General features: G+C 42.5%; 1 long non-coding RNA gene across 1 annotated transcript; it reads left to right on the plus strand.

Annotated features, from left to right (window-relative positions):
• Window positions 1–11,364: 11,364 nt before the first annotated feature.
• LOC122459194 lies at window positions 11,365–24,298 on the plus strand. The gene is made up of 5 exons (XR_006279708.1): window positions 11,365–11,446; window positions 15,201–15,354; window positions 17,445–17,552; window positions 20,920–20,968; window positions 24,177–24,298. It is a non-coding gene; the product is annotated as an uncharacterized LOC122459194 (long non-coding RNA).
• The last annotated feature ends 346 nt before the right edge of the window (window positions 24,299–24,644 follow it).

Raw genomic sequence — 24,644 nt, forward strand, 5'->3', positions numbered from 1 at the left:
TGGGAACTACAGGCCTGTCAGCCTCACCTCAGTCCCTGGAAAAATCATGGAGCAGGTCCTCAAAGAATCAATCCTGAAGCACTTAGAGGAGAGGAAAGTGATCAGGAACAGTCAGCATGGATTCACCAAGGGAAGGTCATGCCTGACTAATCTAATCGCCTTTTATGATGAGATTACTGGTTCTGTGGATGAAGGGAAAGCAGTGGATGTATTGGTTCTTGACTTTAGCAAAGCTTTTGACACGGTCTCCCACAGCATTCTTGTCAGCAAGTTAAGGAAGTATGGGCTGGATGAATGCACTATAAGGTGGGTAGAAAGCTGGCTAGATTGTCGGGCTCAACGGGTAGTGATCAATGGCTCCATGTCTAGTTGGCAGCCGGTGTCAAGTGGAGTTCCCCAGGGGTCGGTCCTGGGGCCCGTTTTGTTCAATATCTTCATAAATGATCTGGAGGATGGTGTGGATTGCACTCTCAGCAATTTTGCGGATGATACTAAACTGGGAGGAGTGGTAGATACGCTGGAGGGGAGGGATAGGATACAGAAGGACCTAGACAAATTGGAGGATTGGGCCAAAAGAAATCTAATGAGGTTCAATAAGGATAAGTGCAGGGTCCTGCACTTAGGATGGAAGAATCCAATGCACCGCTACAGACTAGGGACCGAATGGCTCGGCAGCAGTTCTGCGGAAAAGGACCTAGGGGTGACAGTGGACGAGAAGCTGGATATGAGTCAGCAGTGTGCCCTTGTTGCCAAGAAGGCCAATGGCATTTTGGGATGTATAAATAGGGGCATAGCGAGCAGATCGAGGGACGTGATCGTTCCCCTCTATTCGACACTGGTGAGGCCTCATCTGGAGTACTGTGTCCAGTTTTGGGCCCCACACTACAGGAAGGATGTGGATAAATTGGAAAGAGTACAACGAAGGGCAACAAAAATGATTAGGGGTCTAGAGCACATGACTTATGAGGAGAGGCTGAGGGAGCTGGGATTGTTTAGTCTGCAGAAGAGAAGAATGAGGGGGGATTTGATAGCTGCTTTCAACTACCTGAAAGGGGGTTTCAAAGAGGATGGCTCTAGACTGTTCTCAATGGTAGCAGATGACAGAACGAGGAGTAATGGTCTCAAGTTGCAATGGGGGAGGTTTAGATTGGATATTAGGAAAAACTTTTTCACTAAGAGGGTGGTGAAACACTGGAATGCGTTACCTAGGGAGGTGGTAGAATCTCCTTCCTTAGAGGTTTTTAAGGTCAGGCTTGACAAAGCCCTGGCTGGGATGATTTAACTGGGACTTGGTCCTGCTTTGAGCAGGGGGTTGGACTAGATGACCTTCTGGGGTCCCTTCCAACCCTGATATTCTATGATTCTATGATTCTATGAACTGTTGTATGCAGGCAGTAGTACTGAAACATTTGCTGCTTGGTAGTTTCACTGTATTTCTTGATACATTATTGCAAGTTTTCTTCAAAGGGATTTATTTTGTGACTTTCCTCCTTCCTCTCCCACACTATCGCCCAACCTGTTCTCTTCTCCCTTCCTCCTCTTTCATCAGCAAATGCTGCTGATTACAGGGGTAAGACTCAGTTTGCAAAAATGTGCCAAAGCAAGCAGAATGCTCCCTTCGTCCTTCAGCACACTCTTCCGCTGTGAATCACGGTTTAGGTTTCAAGGTGAAAAACACTTTTCAACATGTGAAAAATAACTGTCTTTAGCTGTGTCAAGGTTCCTTCCCCACTCTGAACTCTAGGGTACAGATGTGGGGACCTGCATGAAAACCTCCTAAGCTTACTTTTACCAGCTTAGGTTAAAACTTCCCCAAGGTACAAACTATTTTACCCTTTGCCCTTGGACTTCCACTGCCACCACCAAACGTTTGACTGGGTTTACTGGGAAAACGTTGTTTGGGAATGTCTTTCCCCCCAAAATCCTCACCAAAACCTTGCACCCCCCTGCCTAGGGTAGGCTTGATAAAAATCCTCACCAATTTGCATAGGTGACCAGAGACCCAAACCCTTGGATCTTAAAAACAATGAAAAAAGCATTCAATTTCTTACCAGAAGAATTGTAATATAAGAAAAGATAAAAAGAATCACCTCTGTAAAATCAGGATGGTAAATACCTTACAGGGTAATTAGATTCAAAACACAGAGAATCCCTCTAGGCAAAACCTTAAGTTACAAGAAAGACACAAAAACAGGAATCTACATTCTATTCAGCACAGCTTATTTTGTCAGTCATTTAAAGAAAAGAGAATCTAATGCATATCTAGCTAGATTATTTACTAAGTTCTAAGACTCCATTCCTGTTCTGTCCCCGGCAAAATCATCACACAGACAAGACAGACCCTTTGTTTTTCTCTCCCTCCAGCTTTGAAAGTATCTCGTCTCCTCATTGGTCATTTTGGTCAGGTGCCAGCAAGGTTATCCTAGCTTCTTAACCCTTTACAGGTAAAAGGATTTTTCCTCTGGCCAGGAGGGATTTTAAAGGTGTTTACCCTTCCCTTCATATTTATGACAAGCTGATACTAAAATGAGCAAAACCCTGCAGATGAAAGCAGAGTTTTCCCTCCTTGTTCACTGCCATGAGGAAAAAAATCCCTAGGTTTGCTTGAGGAACAACTATACAAACCAAACCAGCAGGAGCTGCCAATGTATGGGCTCTTTATTATGCGAACAAGTAAGACATTTGCATCTAGACAACTTCCTTCTGACTAGTTCCTTAATGAGAGAGCATGATATGAAACAATGAGTAAAATAAAGAAAGGGTATTGAGCTATAATTATCTAAAGATGATCCTAGTGACTGATTGTTTATGCATAATTTTGGCATAAAATAACTGAGCTCCAGGTCTTCCTGTCAAACATATAGAAAGGATTTTTGTTGAGGCTACCAAAATATTCTTGGTTATGGCATGAGTGAATGTGGGAGCTCTCAGGCTTCCAAGATTTAAGATTCACCAAATCTCCAATCTTGTTCCTCTTGGGCCCTAAGATCTAAAGAGTGGGATATCTGTCTGTTTGTCAATAGGCAAGAGTGACTGTACCTTGCTCATCACTATGATATCAGAAATAAGCAGGTAGCTCCTTGCTGAGTGCTTCCCTCTCTCTCCTCCCATCCCAGAGTGGTGAGAAGCCGTTTGCTTCATTTATTGAAGTTTGGGGGATTTATTTTAATTGCTAGAATAAAGCTAGGTTATAGTGTTGGATTCTGTATTTGCATCTGGAGGTGGTACATTGGTGGTCATCCTGAGCACTTGAGGAGGGAATTCCACTACTGTATGCCAGCCTCCAAGAAAGCTCAGTCTGTAGCTGTCATGATTCTTTGGGTCAGATTCTTTAGTTCAGTAGGGCAGCTTTGTATCAGCCCCCAGAACAAAGCTGCATTTAAGCAAGTGGATCTGGCCTGTGTAGGATTTTCCCTGTGTAAGGGAATTCTCAGGTGGCACAAAGCAGGTGTAATGGCTCATACAGCAGTTCCATTCCCTTGCATACTGACATGTCAGAGTACAAAATGGGGCATGGATGGATTGTCCCTAAACCCCAGCAATACCTAGCTGCAATAATGGTCCTTTTGAGCTACTGGCAGCCAGTGTAGTTTACAGCAACCTTCAGATTGCACTCATATGAGCTTGGAGACAGAGCTAATATGGAGCTAGCCAAGGTGGGGTGGGCCAAATAGCTGGTCTAAAGTCACCTTTGCAGACACTTGATTTTGTGCCAAGCACAGCTAAGTCAGACCGTAGAATCTAGCCCTTGCTTTTGTTGTGAATAGTTTCATGGTCCTAAGGATCTCAGCTGTCATGGAAGACATTGATTACAGAAGGAGAGTTGGTCCCTTGATCCACTGTTCAATGGGGAACCGGCATAATGACCAAACATAGAGGTGAGGCATGTACAGGGATTTTGTGTTCATTCTCAGGTATAGGTCACTATAATATCTAGCCTAGGGGGTCAAAAAGGCATAGATCTTTGATCCCATCAGCTTCTGTCTGGAGAGGATGAAGTCTCGTAGCAGAAAGGTGGCAGAAAGTATATCTAGCAGCAGTTGCTATTTTGCTATTCATATTCAGCAAGGAATCCAGGAGCACCCGGAAGCTCTGCACTGTCACATATGGGATTGCATTGCTCACTAGGCAGCTGATTTTCCTGCCTTCGTAGAACTGGTAGTTATGAGTGGAAAGATGCATCTGCAACCAAAGGCACAAGGATAGTTTGCCAGGCCAGCCAGTATACATCTAATATTGCCAAGAACTGATGTGCTGCTGTCCCAGTGATAGAGGCAAAGTAGTACCAGCAGTAGGAAGCATTTCTTTTAGAGAGAGAGGGAAGAATATATGCAATGATAAAATGATCATTAAAATGATTCCCTAACTGTGTGAAAGGACAGTGGCATTTGCAGGGGCTGATAGGAAACAGCTGGAGGGAGACGGTTTTCTCATATGAAAGAGTGAAGGAGAGACTGGGCAGGTGCTAAAGCTTTGGCCCAACCAGAACCACAGTAGAGCGAGGTTACTTGGTAACTAGGGATGTGCAGGGGAGGAAAAGGGAAGCCTAGCTATTTTAATAGAGGCTTTGTAAAACACATGTGAAGCTTTAAGGGCTGCAGCTGCTCTCACAGTGGTTTAACTCCATTGATTTCAGCCAATCAACATCAACATAATTGCTCAGAATCAGGCACTATAGGCCAGCTTCTTAGCTATTGTAAATTTAAGTCAATGGAGTTACATCTATGAGGATCTGTCCCTTTGGTTTTAATTAAAATGGACAAAATTCTGCTCACTATTACAGTCATACTACCCCTTAGAACACAGTGGTGCAGCAATTTGCAAGCTAGCATGCTGCAGTCAGGGCCAGCTCCAGGCACCAGCTTTCCAAGCAGGAGCTTGGGTGGCATTCAGAATTGGGCGGCAGTTCGTGTCCCACGGTGGCAATTTGGCGGCAGCTCTGCCACTCTTCCGGGTGCAGTGGCAATTTGGCGGCGACTGCTTGGGGCGGCAAAATTGGTAGAGCCGCCCCTGGGTGCAGTGTATTTTTTGTATGCCTGATTTCTTGAAACAGTAGCATCACATCCGATGAAGTGAGCTGTAGCTCACAAAAGCTTATGTTCAAATAAATTTGTTAGTCTCTAAGGTGCCACAAGTACTCCTTTTTTAGTAGCAGCTTAGTGTTGCTTACTCAAAGCAAGTGAACTGCCTTAGTTATCTGAAATCTGTCTGACTAAAGGCTCGAAAGCATGCAAAAATCACATTGATCTGTGACTGGAGCAGCCATCTATTCTCTTTATCCTGTCATAATAATTTGTTTATTCCATACATGATTTTAGTCGTCAAAGAAATACCATGTATACCACTGATAACAAACATGTATTATTGCTGGAAATTTTAGCTGCCAGCTGCAGTGTCAGACAAACCACTTGCCAGTTGCTGTCATCCAAACAGTCATGAGCCAGCAGGACAGGCTGTGATTCCAGGAGCCCAAACGGACTGACAAGACATGGGATTCAATCACTGCAGATGGATTTCTTTTGGAGTAGTTTTATTCTTTCTGCAACTCTCAGAAATAAATCTGTCAGAAAGACAGGAGATGTAAAATAATGTGCAAACAAGAGGCGTTCTAATAGCAACTTTGTCAGTGAAAGCTGGATGGCCTAGTTAGTTTGTATCTAATCCTGCTGCCAAAGCAAAATTTCCCCACTGTATGTAATTTAGTTATCAAAGAGGGATACTTGTCTGGATTTATACAGAGGGGTCACTAGCTATGGTTATCATGTTGTTAATGGTTAAATGAGTGTCTTCAAAACTTCAGTAAAATATTAAAATTGTCCAAAAGATATTAGCAGTAGGAGAACGATGTTTTGTTATCAGCCATTGTGGTTTATACTGTACAGTATTTTGCTTGTAGAATAAAGCACTAGATGAACAATCTGTCATCCACAGTGATAGAAATAGTTTAAGACTTGGTAGTTTTGTAATTAAAAAAAATAAAGTCAGAAAAAATCTTCAGTCCTCAATTGGCTCGTATTATTGTTAATAATAATAATTAATAATTAATAATAAATTAATTATAAGACCATCGATCTAAGGATCACAAGTTGCTTTACAAAGACTAATGTCCACATTCTGTTCTCATTTATTCCCATGCAACGACTTTCATTTCAGCAGGATTACGCAGCTGTGGGAATAGAATTCAGCTTTAGACATTTGATCCAAAGCCCAAAGAAGTGAATGGAAAGACTCCCATTTATTCAATAAGATATGGTTAAGACTTCACTATATTAAGTTCAGCTTTGTACCATAGGTAAGCAAATAGGGGGGTGGAGGAGCGACAGCTCAGTGGTTTGACCATTAGCCTGCTAAACCCAGGGTTGTGAGTTCAATCCTTGAGGGGGCCATTTAGGGGTCTGGGGCAAAAATGGGGGATTGGCCCTACTTTGAGCAGGGGGCTGGACTAGATGACCTCCTGAGATCATCTAGTCATCTTGTTCCAACCCTGATATTCTATGATTACTGCATCCATTTTTACATGAGTAAACTGTATCCAAGAGAGCTTAAGGATTCCTTTAGGCTTCTTTGAATATCCATGTTTAAAGGACTTCACCATGGTCATAGACGTCATCACTGGCAGAACGAGCAATGGAACTATATTCATGTCCTCTGTGGCGGTTAGACTTCACTGGAATCCAGAAATTAAAAAAGGTGGCTGAATTGCTGTTTAACCTAAAGCACTTGTACAGACTCACCCACTATGGGAATCTATGATATGGTAGGGCTTTCCCCCAGTTTTGAAGTATACACTGCCACACCCTTTAAATAGGTTTATTGTCCAAGCAAACCAACCAGTCCTTCAGCTCACCCATTGTCGCAGGGTTTCATAGCTGTCCCTCCCAAGAGTCTCTGCTGCTTCTTGCAGCTTTCCAGTCGACATCCTTCTCAGCCAAACCTTATTCAGCCAGCTCTGTTACTCTTCTGAAAGAGCAGTACCAGGGCAATCTCCCTAGACACTTAGCCCATTGCTCCAAGAATCCATCACAAGCATTGACACTATTCCGCCAGGGTTCCTTTTCCTCCAGCACAGTTTTTTCCAATAGCTGGGTCTCTTCCTGGCCTCTGACAGCCTTTTTAGCCCCAGCTGTAGCCCTACCCCATCTTAATTGGCTCAGTTGGGCCCATCTGCTCTGACACAGGGGAACTGGGCTTGGTCTACTTACAGGACCCAGCAACCCTTGCGGTTCAGGGCAGTGTGGCCTAGCAGCCAGAGACAATACTGCTGCCCTTGCGTTCAGGGAAGCACGGCCTAGTGGACAATACCCAGGGAACCATAACCACAGGGGTAGTGGCCCAGGCCCACCTGACTACACCAGGCCCTGACAGTGAGTCAGCAGGAAATCCCACTGAAACACACTGACCTCACATGGATGGGGGACACCACTCGATCACCCTCCCTGGGTCACTTCCTACTGAGCTTCCTGAAGCTGCAGTCCATGGAGCATCCGGGTCTCCGGGCTCCTCAGTGCAGGTAACTCCTTGTGATGCTAGTGGTGACAGATCTCCATTTCGGACATCAGGATCTTTGGCTCCTGCCAGCAAAGGCTGAGATGGCTCCTCAGCCAGAGCCTCAACCAAAGGTACTTCTTCTCCAGCAGTCCACCCGGACTGAGCTGGACTGGTCCCTTTTATACTAGCACAGCACTTGAATCATGTCCAGTATGGTCTAAGGGGCTGGACTTCCTCTGCCCATAGTGTGGGGTTAAGCCCTTCTTGCCCAGTGCGGGATATTCAGGCCAAATCACAGGTACCTATTGAATTTCTGGGGAAATGGGCATGAATTGCAATGGGTAGTGGGCATCATGTGAGATGTGTGAAATCCTGTGCCTGTCCTGGCCTTATGGGCTGCACTGCCTATGCATGCCAGGCATGTTAAGGATGGCAGGATTTCCATAGCTTCTCTTGGGTTGCATCAGCATCTCCATTCTATTTTAATTAAATGTTTGTATTAAAAATTCATTTTTTAAAAAATACAATAAGTTCCAAGGCAACTTCATGGGTGAATTATTGATATACATTAATAGCATAGCAATTTGTGGTGTGTACAGGTGAACAAAGTATAACCCCCTCAAAATATGCTAATCAAATAGCTACTGGTCTCTATAAAAAAAAAACTAGCAGGGCTACCGGTGGACAGTCTAATCATTTGCCTCTGTAGAAATGATCATGGAACCACAAATTGTGAAACAGTTTGAAAGTAGCACACTTTAAACCTTGTAAAAAAAACACTTAATGAAGTGAAACATGGATCCTTGTTAAATTTTGTATAATGCCTCAGTCATATTGTTTTCTATTGTCAGTGACTTTTAATATAGACCTGTTAAACAGCTATAAAACTTGTTGAGGTTGAAATGATAGGTGGTAAATATTAATGAGGTTCAAAGGCTGCATTACTACGTTGGCTTAAGCACCAGATTCTTTTTTTCTCATCTGTTTTTTTTTTTTATAGTGGGAGAGCATCAATGGGAATCTTTAGGACATGTGAATGAAATCTTCCTTAGTTTCATGTGAGTGCAATGAAAAAGAGGTCAATTGAAACTTGTGGCTGGTACCATCTGAATGCTATGGAATTCTTTCTTCTATTGGCTTTATTTCCAGTATATCCAATGATAGAAATGAAGATGCTGCTGAGACTTATTGCTAGAACTAACTCCAAGTGTCATGTTTACTGAATTATTTGAATTTCTCTCTAAGGAAATACACAAACATTAAATAGGAGCACAGTGGAAATGGAGTGGTACTGGGCAGAGTCCTGTGATTACCACTGAGCAGAACTATGCAAGGTTCTGAGTGTCCTAGCATGAATAGTAGATGAGCTGGGGGGTGGGAAGTAGATCTATTACTATAATGGAGCCACCAACCATTCTCCCTGTGGACTTAAAGGGACAGATTCTCAGGCACGGGACTCAAGGCACTGGAGCAAAGATAGATTTCTGTGATCTTTCTGCCCCCATGATCCTGATGGCAGCTTCTCTAACTTTTGTTACCTTGTAATAACTTGTTTCCTTCCCCCCCAGCATGCCCCCTACCATCCCCTATACTGTGGAGAGAGGAGAAATGGGTGTTTGGCAAAGAGCTGGCTCTATGCCAGGTAGAGATTTGCCTTAGGGCCAATAAGGAGTTTTCTGGCCTTTGGAGGTTGAGGCTTTGGTTAGGAAGGTGACTGTAAACTTGGCATTCCTTTACTTAATCAGGTGAAGGAACAGCTATTTTCCCTTGCTTTGTGGATTGCATTGGGGTTTAGGTGGAAGATCTACAGCAGTGAGCATGCCTTGAGGCAGAAATATAGGTGCCCAGAGGACTTTTACAGTGAACATTTAAGCACTGTGTGAGTTTAGGCACCTACAGAGTGAGCTGGCAGCAGCCAACCAGGAGTTTTGTGGATCACAGTGGCACCTAAATCTGGGACTATGCCTCTAAATCTGAGGTTTGGTTACTGCAGTACTTTTGTGGATCTGGGCCTAACTCCCTGAATGCTGAGCACTTGGCTCACATTAGCAGCAATGAGACCCAGCTGGCAACTGACAATGATGCTGCCTCTTAAATCCTCCTCAATACTTAATGCCACCTACTTTGTTTAAATTGATATTTAGTGCTGCTCATTCTTGTTAGCCCCACAGAGTCGACACAGCTGTGGGAGAAGGAGCGGGGCTCTGTTTTGGCTTGTGGTGCATCAACGAAATTGTAAACCAAATCTCTGATGCAAAACCTTTTGCCTTTGTCACAATTATCACCAGTACAGTGGTAGTGCTAGTTATTAGGAACAACAACATTATAATGGCTTGTCAACACTGGTTCTCCACTTTTAAGGTAACTCCCTTCTCTTCAAGTGTCAGTATATTTATGCCTGCATCTGTAATTTTCACTCCATGCATCTGAAGCTTATGCCCAAATAAATCTGTTAGTCTTTAAGGTGCCATTGGACTCCTCTTTTTTTTTGTGTGGATACAAACATGGCTACCCCTCTGATACTTAACATTATAATGATTATACTACCAGCCTCTGAGTAACACACCTCAGTTGGGTCAGCTCTACTGAGGATGAGGTGCGAACCAAAAGAATACAGCTTGGCATTCATCTCCCAAATGCATTTGGCAGTCATTTAGTTTACTTGAAACCAGGGTACAGTGGACCTGGAAGTGACAGAGATGATTCATATGCTGCCCCCATCCCCATGATGCTATTTTTTAGAGTAACTTTTTAAAGTGAACTCAAGTCTAAACTATGAAATAGTGACTCTGTGATAAAAGGAATTTCTTCATTTGACGAGAGCTAATGATCAGCTCTAAAGCTGCATTTCATAGAGATGTAAGACGGCATTGGTATTATTTTTTTCCAGGGTGCACTGCTAATCCATCAGCACGTTTTAATTCAAAATATTCTGAGAATGGTTCTCAAGGGAGAAAACTGATTGGCTAGTGATTTATATGGGACTGGATTTGCTGCAGTAGTTGTTTGTAACAGTGAAACAGAGTATAATTTAGAGATAGTTGGCTTTGGTACAATAAAAGGTAGATCCTGGCTCCAGTCTGATCCCCTAGTGATGCATTTGTGATTTTGTAACCACTCAAGGATGCTGATTCCTTTCTCTCTGGGGCATGGAAATATACAGTACTCTGCACCCTCCGCTATAGCATGCATGCACAAACACACTAAAGCAGTTATACAGGAAGAGCGGGTACATATGATCAAGTAGGCACTACTGCAAAATAAAATCAATACAAATCAGCTGAAGAGATTTAATCTTGCATTTCAATAACGTAGTATCTATTTATCCACCTTATATACCTCATTGATACATATATAGCAACATATTGCAATGCAAGATCACACACACACACACACACACACCCTAGGTGACAAGTACCATAGTTATATGGTGTAGGAAAATAATAGATTAGAAGCTGTGTTGAACCTCTCAATATAGTCTGTCTTTAGTGAGTCCAATGATGATCACATACTTAATTGGAGTGTAAAATGATTCTTATCTAAAAAAAAAGCAGCCATCTTTACAGCAAATGCTTCCACAACAATTAAAAGGGTAGCAGCACACAGGGGATCTGCTAAAGATAGCACAACCTAGGGTTATTAGCCTACATTTTTTGATATTGATGAATAGAAGAATTTAAAGGCCAGCATGGACCCAAGTGGGTTATTTTAAAATCACAACAGATAATCTTTCATTCTTATTAGCTGTTTAGGGGCAAATCCATACTCCATGGTTTGCTCTGGATTGCAGGCTGAGTGATTGACTGATGCACAGTTGGGTGGGGTGAATGATAGGTAGATGTGCATGTGGGCAGGAATGATGTGCAGGTGAGGGAAAAATCCTCCCTTTCCATGCCATGGAATAGCTGTGGAACCATTTTGTGGAGGCTGCTATGGTTCAGTGGTTGGAATAAGGCCTGTGGCCCCTTGCATGTTTACACAGCCCCTCATGGAAAAGGAGGAGTGCCAAACCTGCGAAAAAAATGTTTTTGACTTAATTGGCTTGAAGTTGCTTGTTGGCTAGTTTTTGGCTTGTAGCTTGTTGCTTCTTTTTTTTTTATCGGCTCCCAGCAAGCAGGGGCAAAGGGGGGAGAGAGTCAGGGGTGCACAGCGGGCACACCATAGTCCCAGACTGCACGCCCGGGGGATCTAGTCACATGTAGCGTTGGGATTCTTAGGGAATGGTATGTTTTGGCCTTGTTTTGAAATGGGATTAGCTTGAATTTTGGCTTATTATGAAAGTCGGGTGCTTATTTACTGAGTGAAAGTTGGCAACTGTGGGGAAGATCTGTGAAGTGACTGAATACCCTCTACATCCATCCAGAGACCCTGCCCTGTTCCTGCAGTGATTCAGCTGCCAAGGGAGCTTCTGTGGCTCAGGTGATGGGCAGGATTTGCTCCAAAGTGAAGAAACAGTTTTCTTAAACATTATGGTGGAAGCTGTCATATTCTTCTGATAGTTTCCCAGTACCTCAGACTCTTCCTGTTTACGCATACGCCTTACATTCGCATACAGACTCTTAGAGACTTACAGGAGGGACAAATCCTGCCCAGACCTGCCCCTTCCACAGCACAGAAAGCCTTGAATGTTATGAGTCTGTTCCAATCTCACTGCACATTATGGGCTGTGACCCTCTGCAGGCAGTTCACAGTGCTGCAGTGCTGGGAAACAAAGGTCCTTGAGCCCCAGCAGTGAGGAGAAGTTTGGTGTCTGGGGGAGAATTGGGGCCAGTGGATGCACGCAGTCATGGATCCAGTGGGTAGTCCTGCATCCTTAGTCCCTTTGTATAGGGGGCACAGCAACTGTAGGTGCTTCTGCTCCACTCTGGCTACAGTAGCAACTGAGAAGCATGGTCTTGTGAGTAGATTAGGTGTACCTGCACACATGATGATGATGTCCTTTATTTAAGAATTTATGTTTTTACAAATATAACTTTTTGATACATGCCAATATAGATATTATATTTCCTGGCCTCTTTGTTACAGTTGGACGCTTATGATCATCTTAAATTCTGTTTCATTTTTAATAGGAAGTTCACAACATTTCTGTTACTCAAAATCTCTGACACTGAGAATGGAGAATAAATTGCAGGGAATAGAAAATGGCCTAGCATTGTACAGATCTGACCCTTTATAAATAGGGCTGCTGATCAATACCTGATGGTTTACTGAATTTAATCAAATTCCAAATAGCCAAATGTGTATCTTAAGAAGGCATTGACCTTGTATATCTCGCCTTCCATGTGAATGCTATCTGTTGTGTGAGTGGTTCAAAGTCAATAACCACTGGCATTGTCCTTTGAGGAGTCCTGTATTTATAAGGTTGATGTTGTAAGGCATGGCAATATTCTGCTGACAGATGACTCAGTTCTTATATAGTTGGGGGGCGGGAGGGGAAAAAGGTTACTTGATAGCTCTAAAATCCACAAATAATGAATGAGAAAAAAATGCTGAAGATGCTATTTTATCCATTTAGAGCCTGATTCTGCTGCCCTCTCAGCTTGCATAGCACCTTGCTCTGTAAATAGCATACTGAAATAGACTGCAACAGCAGCTTGGAGAAGGTGGAATGTTCCTACCCCTACCTTTCCCTGTGTACAGCTGCCAAGCACCCGCTCCAGCATCTGTCTGATAGCTGACTTCAGCTGGAGTACGTGTTAGGTATTACCTCTCTATCTAAGCTTCTTTGCAAAGTGAGATATTGGTCAGAGTGAGTGTGGTAGAATCAGGCCCTCAGAGAATGAATATGCTCTTCTTGATGACTGATTTATCTCAGAAAAAAAATTAAAGGCATGAAATTAACAGTTTATTTTATTTATTTATGTTTTATTTTGACAGCCCAAAAGAGTTACTTTTGCCAAGTAGTGTTTTTCAAGGTTTGTCTGGTTTGCATATAAAAGCTAAGCTACAAGTGCCTCAGAGAATGCTCACAAAACTCCTTGATGAAGTGAGCTGTAGCTCATGAAAGTTTATGCTCAAATAAATTTGTTAGTCTCTAAGGTGCCACAAGTACTCCTCCTTTTCTTTTTGCGAATACAGACTAACACAGCTGCTACTCTGAAACATATCTTCCTGGTGCCTTCTTTCTTCCTTTTTCTTGAGATCAGTTTGGCTTAACAGAAACGTTCCCTTGCTCTATGACCTGCCTTCCTCTTGGACTGTTACTTTGATTTCAGAGAACGTCTCAAAACTAGGTCTGTTCACAATTTGAACAAAACATTTCCCAGCAGACAACATCTCCCTTGATGCACAGTGAGAGCTCAGCAAGTGGGGAGACTGGTGTATCATGGAAAAAAATGGGGACATAAGGAAGACAAATTACAACTTCTATGAGGCACCATAGAGGTATTTTGGAATCAAAATCTTTTGGTGCGGGGGCAAATATTTTCATTTTTTTTCACTGAAATGTTTATATCTTCTCTGGAATTTTTTTAAAAAAGTGACATTGTCTACTTTCTCCTTTGGAAACAATTTTAACATTGTTTAACTTAATGTAAGTTTTAAACAATTTCCCAATTATCTCTATTTATATATGTGCTGCAGTGTAAATTGGTCAGCAGTATGCAACCAGTTTTATGGATGGTTATCATATTAGTGAAGAAACTTGTTTAGTCCTTTCAATGTCAATGGCAGTACTCATACTTTACAGTCACATGTTTGCTTTCCTGGTTTGCCCAACTGTAGACATCAAACTTTGAAAACTTCTCCGTGCCATTTTAATTGACATTTCTACATTTTGGTTCTAGAACTATAGTACTTATCTATGGCTAAATCACTGAGAATAAGTAGAGAACATTCTATATGCACTTCCTGGGGGATGTTTTGATGAACCAATTTATGCAGAATTACTGCTGTGTAAGTTAGATTTAAAAATTAATAGCCTTCCGAAAGAATAGTAATGTCTCTTTTTCTAAGCAGCCCTACAATATAGAATGCATACATGGCTAGAAATGTGCATCTATGAGAAAAATTCAAATGTCTTTTTGTCTGATGCATCATGGCAGTAAGAAAAGCAATGAGTACAATTGCATAAATGTGTAATTGAAATTTACGATAACTTTTTTCTTCTTAATGTTTCATATACTAGAAGGTTCAGTGGGTATCCTCATAAGATGTAATGTGATTAATTGTAACGACAAAAGATATTCATGCAGATAGGCTTTAGAGCTAACGAGCAGGATGCATAAAATATACTCTGCAATTTAACGAAGGTATTATTGTCATCTGACATTTTTGTGAATTCCCGTGGAACTTATTTTGTATTAATTTCTGTTAATGCTGTTGGAATTGGTGAATTATCCACTTTTTGACTCTGAAATTTGAATGCTGAAATGGGAATTTGTTGTGTAGGTTGGATGTTTCTTTTACATCATTCTAAGATGTGCAAAAGATAAATTATTCTTTTCGTGAATTATTTTGAAGGTATAGTAAATTATTTGATTAGCATTTGTCATTCTATTCATTTATTTGGGAATGATTACATGTGAATGGATGCAAGAAATTAGCCTTCTGTAAGTTATTGTGTTTTGTTTTTCAGCGAAAGTCTCTGGAGTCACCCTCCACTCAATACAAGACAAAAAACAAACAAAATAACACCATAAAGCCTCTTATCCTAGCTCTGAATAGCAGGCTTTTAAACAGATCTGCATGGTATTTCTCTTTTACTTCTGTAGGTTAAGATACATAACACAGGCTAAATTATGGCCATAGCTTTGCAATGTGAAATTACACCACCTCTGGGGACACACTAAGCACTATGTTCACATTTGAGAGATCTGGAACACCTGGAGGCTGTGGGCACAGACTATTACCTCTTTCTGTAGACTGGTAAGTGTGGGCTGGGGAAGGAGCCCTGACTTGCCTTCTCCCTCCCCTCTCCAACTAGTCTATGGCTCTTGGTACCTTCCAGCCTCTTCGGACAGAAGTCATCTTCACCTTTCATATATTTTCTCTAGACTGCACCTTTGTCTGTGCACACATTCAGTGACTTAGATAAGAATAAGAATCTCCCTTACACTCGGAGGGGGTTACCTTGATTTTAAGACTCAGCATGCAGAAGTGAGCAAGCATTGTGTACCTGCTACTCCACTCTGAAGGGAAGAGTGGTCCTGCCCCCAACAGGTCAGTTGGAGCAACTGAGCTGGTCTGGGGACTGTCAGAATTTCTGGTTGGTGTGGTTCAGCAGCAAAGATACTTTATCCATGCAACAAGAGGGAGCAGGTAGAGAATCGTGCCTCTCAGGGTATGTCTATACTGCTAATTAAGGTGTAATTATAGTGCAGGTAAGCATATATGCCTTGCTCTACCGAGCATGAGTAATAACAGCTGTTAAGATATGGCAGCACAGGCTAGCCACTCCAGTACAAGCCCACTGCGGGTGAATGCTTGGTGGCTAGCACACGCTGAAGTCCATGCCACTGCATGTTCATTACTATTGTCACCTGCACTAGCTAGATTAAAGCTAGCACAGGTAGGCTTACTAGTACTATAATTATACCTTAATTGGTGGTGTAGAGGTACCCTCTGAGGAACAGCTCCTTCCCTGCAGTTCTCCTGGGGTGGCACCCCTGTGTATGGCCCCTTACTCAGGGTTTGTGACAAAAGCTACAATCTAGCCTAAAATTCTGCTTACAGTTTAGTCCATTGAAGTCAGTGGGGATAAGATTAGGCCCCAAATGAACATTTTTTGATTCACCAAACTCCAGATGACACTTACTCCTTCTGCAGTTAATAGCTGAAATGATTTTTTCTTCATTGCTCTATTTAGGAGGCTACAATCAAGTTACAATTGCATAGTCCCATCTCATTGCTTTTCTCAGGCTGTGTATAAATTTGTCATGTAAACTGCAGGAAATTTTGGAAGGCAAGTGTGCTGTTGGTTTCACAGTTGTATCAATTTCATTATGATGTTTGCTCGTTCTATGGCTCATTCCATTTAGTACATTCCTCAATAAGCTCCTTTTTATAAGAAGGTTTCCTATTCATGTTAAATATCAGTTCTTTGTAAAAGTCTCAGCTTGAATGGGATTGAATTCCTAACCCTGAGAAGGTACAATAAACACATCAATGGTGTAGAACTCTAGTTCATCATCAGTTCAGTCATAAACAGCCAGAAAAAGGCATTTTCTTTGAATCTGAACTTTGAAATCTCCGTAAGAGACCAAAGTTACCATTGTTTTTATTAAGCCCATTGACTTAAGGCAGTTTATTACAGCAAGCCAGGTAGCCTTGCTGTTGTTAAGCTTCACACAATATCAGTGTTTCTATCAAAGTCTGTAATTTTCAGGGGTATTTAACCTGGTCATTAGAATCAGATTAAGGGTGAAAGTCAATTTATAGAACTAGCTGAGTTTCTAGATGCAGATTTATATATATTTGTGTTTTATCCTTGTAGTCACTGATCAAAACTTCAGCCTTTTTTCAGTTAAAATCAGGAAAAATGACATAACTAAAAAAAAATACCTCTGTGACTTTTCAAAATAAAAGGGCATGTTCCTGTATGCATTCCAGAAGTCTGTCCATAGTAGGTAGGGAGTTATGCTAAAATTTTCAGCCTCAAGTGCACCTAAATGCATAAATGCTTTTGTACGTGCCCGATGTAAATTCCCTTCTCCCTTGATAAAAGCCTATGTTGGACTTTCATGTTTCTAAACAAACATCTAAATGTCTGAAGATTAACACATGTGAACTGAGTCCTTCTGTCTCCATTTTCCCACCATTGCATTCAAGCAACACCCATTGATTTCCAAGCTTGTATGCAGTGGTGGGAGAGTTGGGTCTTTGGTAATCTGTTTCTAAAAGAGGAAATGGTTGGAGATACAAGTACAGTAGATATTTTCCAGGATCTCTTTTTGGGTTACTTTAAAAACAATGTTCTATAGTGTGCAGCTTTATATTATTTCTTCTGACTTTCCCAGATTCCTAGAGGAGGTGGTGTAAGAACAAAGCTCATTTTGGAACTGAAATCCTCTTTTTGCGAGACAGGAGAGGAAGCATCTGAGAAAATATTCAAAGATCATGAGGAAGTAAGACATAATCCAAGAACCATTACAAAAAAAAAAAAGACTGGTCTTTCACATTATTTGAACTCTGATTTGGTATTTGATATATGTCAAAGTATATCTTGGAAAATTTTAAAATAAATATCAACCTCTTTCTAAACACATTGGGGATGGCAGTTGAATTTGCCTTAATAATTATTACACTCTAACTCATGGGTGGGCAAACTTTTTGGCCTGAGGGCCACATTGGGGGTGTGAAACTGTATGGAGGGCTGGGTAGAGAAGGCTGTGCCCCCCAAACAGCCTGGCCCCCGCCTCCTATCCTCTCCCACCCACTTCTCACCCCCTGACTGCCCCCCTCAGAACCCCCAACCCATCCTGACCACCCCCTCCTGGCAACATCCCTAGATGCCCCCCCCGGAACCCCATCCCCATCTAACTCCCCCCTGCTCCCTGTCCCCTAACTGCCCCCTGGATCCCTATCCACACCCCCACCCTCTGACAGGCCCCCCAGGACCCCACCCCCTAACCAACCCCCCCGCTCCCTGTTCCCAGACTTCCCCAACCCCATCCACACCCCCGCCCCCTGACAAGCCCCCCAGACTCCCACACCCTATCCAACCCCCCCATTCCGCAACCCCTGTCCGCCTCTCCCAGAACCTCTGCCCCATCCAACCACTCCCTTCTCCCTGTCCCCTGACTGCCCCCCAGGACCCTCAACCCAACCCTCCCCCGCTGCCCCCTTACCATGCCACTCAGTGCGGCAGGAGCTTGCAGCCGCACTGCCCGGATGGAGACAGCCGCACTACTCACGCGGCAGTGTGACTGCGGGGGAGAGGGGACAGCAGATGAGGGGCCGGGGGCTAGCCTCCCCAGCCAGGAGCTCAAGGGCTGGGCAGGATGGTCCCATGGGCCGGATGTGGCCCGCATGTCATAGTTTGCCCACCTCTGCTCTAACTCCTTGATTTGAAAACTGTTTTGAGATAATCCGAGTACGAATGCTACTGAATAGACTCAAATTTTATTTTACATCAAAGACATTAAAGATGCTCATAACTGTTTTCTTGAACAAGATTTTCATTCAAAATGAAAATGTATGCATAAAACATGTTTAATACAACTAGAAACTGAAGTCTGTTTTTTTATTGTAAATGATGTCTGAAAACAATATTTTAACCAAAAATTGTTTGTGAAAACCAAAATATTTCTGTTTTATCTTTCTTTTGAAAAACTAAAACACGTTTATGGGAAATGTTAATAAAAAATTCCCACTATAAATAATTTCTCTTTTCTGACCAGTAGTAAAGTTTATCCCATTGATAAGTGAGGACACAAACTAAACACACCCCAATTCCAGCCACACTCAATTTTAATTCAGATCTACAGGTTATCATATGCCACACATAATCTTGTCCTTAGATTGCAAACTTCTGGAATATAACAAAAATGCCTAGAAGAACTGGCCTATTGTATTTTCATGCTCTGATTTTCTACTAAAAGAAAAGGAGTACATGTGACACCTTGGAGACTAACAAATTTATTTGTTAGTCTCCAAGGTGCCACAAGTACTCCTTTTCTTTTTGCAAATACAGACTAACATGGCTGCTACTCTGAAACCTGTCATTATGCAAGATTTTCTACTGAGAATTCTCCAAAGTTCCTGAAGGGAACACTGTAGTTATCTCATAGTTACAACAAAAAATGTTATTTTGAGCACCTCTAAATGGCACAAAACCAGCCTTAAGGCTTGATTTGGTAGCCATTACTTTTCCTCCTTAATCACATGAATGGCCCCATTGACTTCTTAATGGGTCAAAACAAATTGAGAGTTTGGTTCATTTAGCCAAGGCACAGATTAGACCTGCATACTGGGCTGACTCGGAGCTGTGCTCAGTGCAGTTCAGGAAGGAATGAGACAAAGATTATTTAAGTTATGTCCTGATTCTGGGACTCATTCCCATGAATAGGTAAGAACAACCGCTGCCCTGAAGCCAGGAATAGTTAGAATCTGGAGACACTGTAGTCATGCTACCATTTTTTTTCCTGGCCACACTCCTAGCACCATGGGAGTATGGAGGGGACATGGCATAGGAGCTGCTATGATGGCTCTATGTCACACAGGAACATGCCAGGGGTGTTACAAAGCACCAAAGAGTTAATAAACTAGTGGTTTTTTCCAGATACTAAAAGACTTTCCTATGTTAATACAAAATTGTGTTTCGGGGCCCAGCCATTTGCAGAAATAGTGATTTTGCAAAATAGACTTTTTTTTTTCTAATATGCTGCAAAAAAGGTTTCCTTGTTGCCACACATTACTTATATGGGGGTGTTTTTAAATACATTGGCCCCAATTTTAAGACAGTGACTGGTGATTTTGGGTACCCCAAGTTTAGGCTCCCAGTTTGAGACACCCAAATGGGGCTGCTTTTCAGGGAGTATGTGTTCAGCAGTTTCTGAAAATCAGGCCCCTGGAAGATGACTGAAGTTGGGCTCCCAAAAATGGAGGCACCCAAAAGCACTCTTCATATTGAAACTCTGGGACATTTGATTTTAATTATAAATAATAGAAGCCAGTGATCATAAATCTTATTTTCTGTGTTATCTGCCTTAAGAAGTTTTTTATATTTCTAAATTAGTGGGCATGTTTCTAATAATTTCTCTTTTCCATTAAATGATTCTATAAATGACTTAATATTTTATAATGTGTTTTAAGTAATTGACTGTTGTAATGTTGCCTGCAAAGCTGCTGTATATTACTTAGGACTTTGGTATGGACTGTAAAGCAGAAGTTCCTAAATTTATCTTGGACTCTTGATATGAAAATAGTAACAATTACTTTTAACAACAAACCTCCAAACCACATACTGTTTATTTAAAAATTGACACCTTGTCTGAAAATTAAGTAATGTACTGTAACACTCGACTAGTTCTTTGTAACAGTTCTATACAGGACTTCACAGCCGCAGAAGGAACAGAAGTAAGGACCTTGACATTATCACTTGAGAAAATGGATACTCTCTATCAGTTGTAAGCATGGTAGCATTAGGGTTTATATTCTGGAGGCAATATGCTCACACAGGCTGAGCTGGTCTGAACATTACATAAGAAAGGCCATACTGGGTCAGACCAAAGGTCCATCTAGCCCAGTATCCCGTCTCCCGACAGTGGCCAATGCCAGGTGCCCCAGAGGGAATGAACAGAACAGGTAATCATTAAGTGATCCATCCCCTGTACCCATTCCCAGTAGAGGTCAGTGGGACACATGGATTCTTACATGCTAGCACTTAGATCAAAGGTTCCCGAACAGTAATCTAATGAACACCAGTTGCCAGCTAAGCACTTCAGGAGAGCTAGTTAGTTGTACGGTGCTGAGTCTCCTTTTTGTTTACAGCAGAAAGAAACAGAACAGCTAGGAGGGGCAGATGAAATGAAGAGCAAAGGTAAACAGCATCATTAATGCTTTCCAAAATGGACAAAACATGTATCACTCCAAAACCAATTGAAACTACATAAAGGTTTTCCTAATATTGCATTTCCATGTCAGCAATTGCTGTGGTTGCCATGGTGATGTTAAGCAATCCTGAATGTGAGGGAAGATGGTCCATATGATGGAGAATGACTGGTGATGTGATCCCCAGCCAATCAGTATTACAGGATGGTCAACACCATTGAATCCCAGGCTCTCCCTGCTACACATTAGCTTCTGTGGAGACAGACATTTCAATCCTATTTTCGACGTCTCAGACTCAAGGAATATTTCCAACACACCTCTGACCAACATATTAACCCACAGAGACCTTCCTGCCAACACTACAAAAAGAAGGATTCTGGGTGGACTCCTCCTGAAGGTCGAAACAGCAGCCTGGATTTCTACATAGACTGCTTCCGCCGACGTGCACAAGCTGAAATTGTGGAAAAGCAGCATCGCTTACCCCATAACCTCAGCCATGCAGAACACAGTGCCATCCACAGCCTCAGAAACAACTCTGACATCATAATCAAAAAGGCTGACAAAGGAGGTGCTGTCGTCATCATGAATAGGTCGGAGTATGAACAAGAGGCTACTAGGCAGCTCTCCAACACCACTTTCTACAAGCCATTACCCTCTGATCCCACTGAGAGTTACCAAAAGAAGCTACAGCATTTGCTCAAGAAACTCCCTGAAAAAGCACAAGAACAAATCCACACAGACACACCCCTGGAGCCCCGACCTGGGGTATTCTATCTGCTACCCAAGATCCATAAACCTGGAAATCCTGGACGCCCCATCATCTCAGGCATTGGCACCCTGACAGCAGGATTGTCTGGCTATGTAGACTCCCTCCTCAGGCCCTTCGTTACTAGCACTCCCAGCTATCCTCGAGACACCACCGATTTCCTGAGGAAACTACAGTCCATTGGTGATCTTCCTAAAAACACCATCCTGGCCACTATGGATGTAGAAGCCCTCTACACCAACATTCCACACAAAGATGGACTACAAGCCATCAGGAACAGTATCCCCGATACTGTCACGGCTAACCTGGTGGCTGAACTTTGTGACTTTGTCCTGACCCATAACTATTTCACATTTGGTGACAATGTATACCTTCAAATCAGCGGCACTGCGATGGGTACCCGCATGGCCCCACAGTATGCCAACATTTTTACGGCTGACTTAGAACAACGCTTCCTCAGCTCTCGTCCCCTAATGCTCCTACTCTACTTGCGCTACATTGATGACATCTTCATCATCTGGACCCATGGAAAAGAAGCTCTTGAGGAATTCCACCATGATTTCAATAATTTCCATCCCACCATCAACCTCAGCCTGGACCAGTCCACACAAGAGATCCACTTCCTGGACACTACGGTGCTAATAAGCGATGGTCACATAAACACCACCCTATATCGGAAAACTACTGACCGCTATTCCTACCTACATGCCTCTAGCTTTCATCCAGATCATACCACTCGATCTATTGTCTACAGCCAAGCGCTACGATATAACCGCATTTGCTCCAACCCCTCAGACAGAGACAAACACCTACAAGATCTCTATCATGCATTCCTACAACTACAATACCCACCTGCTGAAGTGAAGAAACAGATTGACAGAGCCAGAAGAGTACCCAGAAGTCACCTACTACAGGACAGGCCCAACAAAGAAAACAACAGAACGCCACTAGCCATCACCTTCAGCCCCCAACTAAAACCTCTCCAACGCATCATCAAGGATCTACAACCTATCCTGAAGGACGAGCCATCACTCTCACAGATCTTGGGAGACAGACCAGTCCTTGCTTACAGACAGCCCCCCAATCTGAAGCAAATACTCACCAGCAACCACACACCACACAACAGAACCACTAACCCAGGAACCTATCCTTGCAACAAAGCCCGTTGCCAACTCTGTCCACATATCTATTCAGGGGATATCATCATAGGGCCTAATCACATCAGCCACACTATCAGAGGCTCGTTCACCTGCGCATCTACCAATGTGATATATGCCATCATGTGCCAGCAATGCCCCTCTGCCATGTACATTGGCCAAACTGGACAGTCTCTACGTAAAAAATGAATGGACACAAATCAGACGTCAAGAATTATAACATTCAAAAACCAGTTGGAGAACACTTCAATCTCTCTGGTCACTCGATCACAGACCTAAGAGTGGCTATACTTCAACAAAAAAGCTTCAAAAACAGACTCCAACGAGAGACTGCTGAATTGGAATTAATTTGCAAACTGGATACAATTAACTTAGGCTTGAATAGAGACTGGGAATGGATGAGTCATTACACAAAGTAAAACTATTTCCCCATGGTATTTCTCCCTCCCACCCCACCCCCCACTGTTCCTCTGATATTCTTGTTAACTGCTGGAATTAGCCTACCTTGCTTGACACCATGAAAGGTTTTCCTCCTTTCCCCCCCCTGCTGCTGGTGATGGCTTATCTTAAGTGATCACTCTCCTTACAGTGTGTATGATAAACCCATTGTTTCATGTTCTCTGTGTGTGTGTATATAAATCTCTCCTCTGTTTTTTCCACCAAATGCATCCGATGAAGTGAGCTGTAGCTCACGAAAGCTTATGCTCTAATAAATTTGTTAGTCTCTAAGGTGCCACAAGTACTCCTTTTCTTTTTGAGACATTTCAAAGTCAGTGGCCTGCTGATTCCAGTATGGAAAATCATTCAGTGTTCATAGCCATTGATTGCTTTGTAACAGCTTAAAATATCTGAGAACACCTCTGGCTTAGACAGTGAAGGGATGAGAGATACCTAAAGCCCTAATCCTACAAACTGTTCCATGCATGTGGACCCCCACACCAGAACAAAGTCCCAGTGACTTCACTGGATTTGTCCATGCAGAGCATTTCTCAAGGCCTAAAACTATAGACAGGTCAGGCTGGAAGAATACCACAGACAATTCACTTTTTAAAATTCCTGGCATATATTCTGTTTACAGCAGGCAATTGTATTTTCTGGCTCTGTAAATTCTGCATTATGTGCAAAACACCTTCCAATATTTTCAACTTAAACCACGACACAGTTAGCAAAAATCACTAAATGCAATTGTTTAGCAGACGGAATTTGAAGTATCACTAACAAATCAAGAACTGCCTTTACACAGCTTCTAGATAATGCAATGTTGTTTTTTACAGGATCAAAACAGACTCACCATCCTGGAAGAAAACAGGCAGATGAGAACAGCAGAACAGTTCCTAAAAAATGATAAATGACAAACTTGCTTAAACCCTGCACTTGCAATTTACTTGAAGAAAATGTCCAGGGAGTGCAAAGACAGGACATCTGTTTTATGTTAGTCCCACAGTGACCTACTTATTCAGCTATAGGCATCTCCACCTGTTCCATTAATAGGCATGAATCTTGTAATATTCCCCCTTCGTTCATTCTAAACTGGATGGATGGAGCTCTCTGAAGCCAAGAGCTGCTGTCTCATAAAAGTCTCATTTAGCACAAATAAAATAATTTAGGATGAAACCCTGCACCTCAGCCCTGCCGAGGCGAATGAATGGAGTAAATTGGGGTTTTCTGGGGAGCCACTTTCTGGGAGAACAGATAGCTTTGGGAACTGGCTAGGCAAGCAGCAGGGATGTGGTCACTTATGT

This window comes from Dermochelys coriacea, chromosome 3 (genome assembly GCF_009764565.3).
Source record: "Dermochelys coriacea isolate rDerCor1 chromosome 3, rDerCor1.pri.v4, whole genome shotgun sequence".
Classification (NCBI taxonomy): domain Eukaryota; kingdom Metazoa; phylum Chordata; order Testudines; family Dermochelyidae; genus Dermochelys; species Dermochelys coriacea.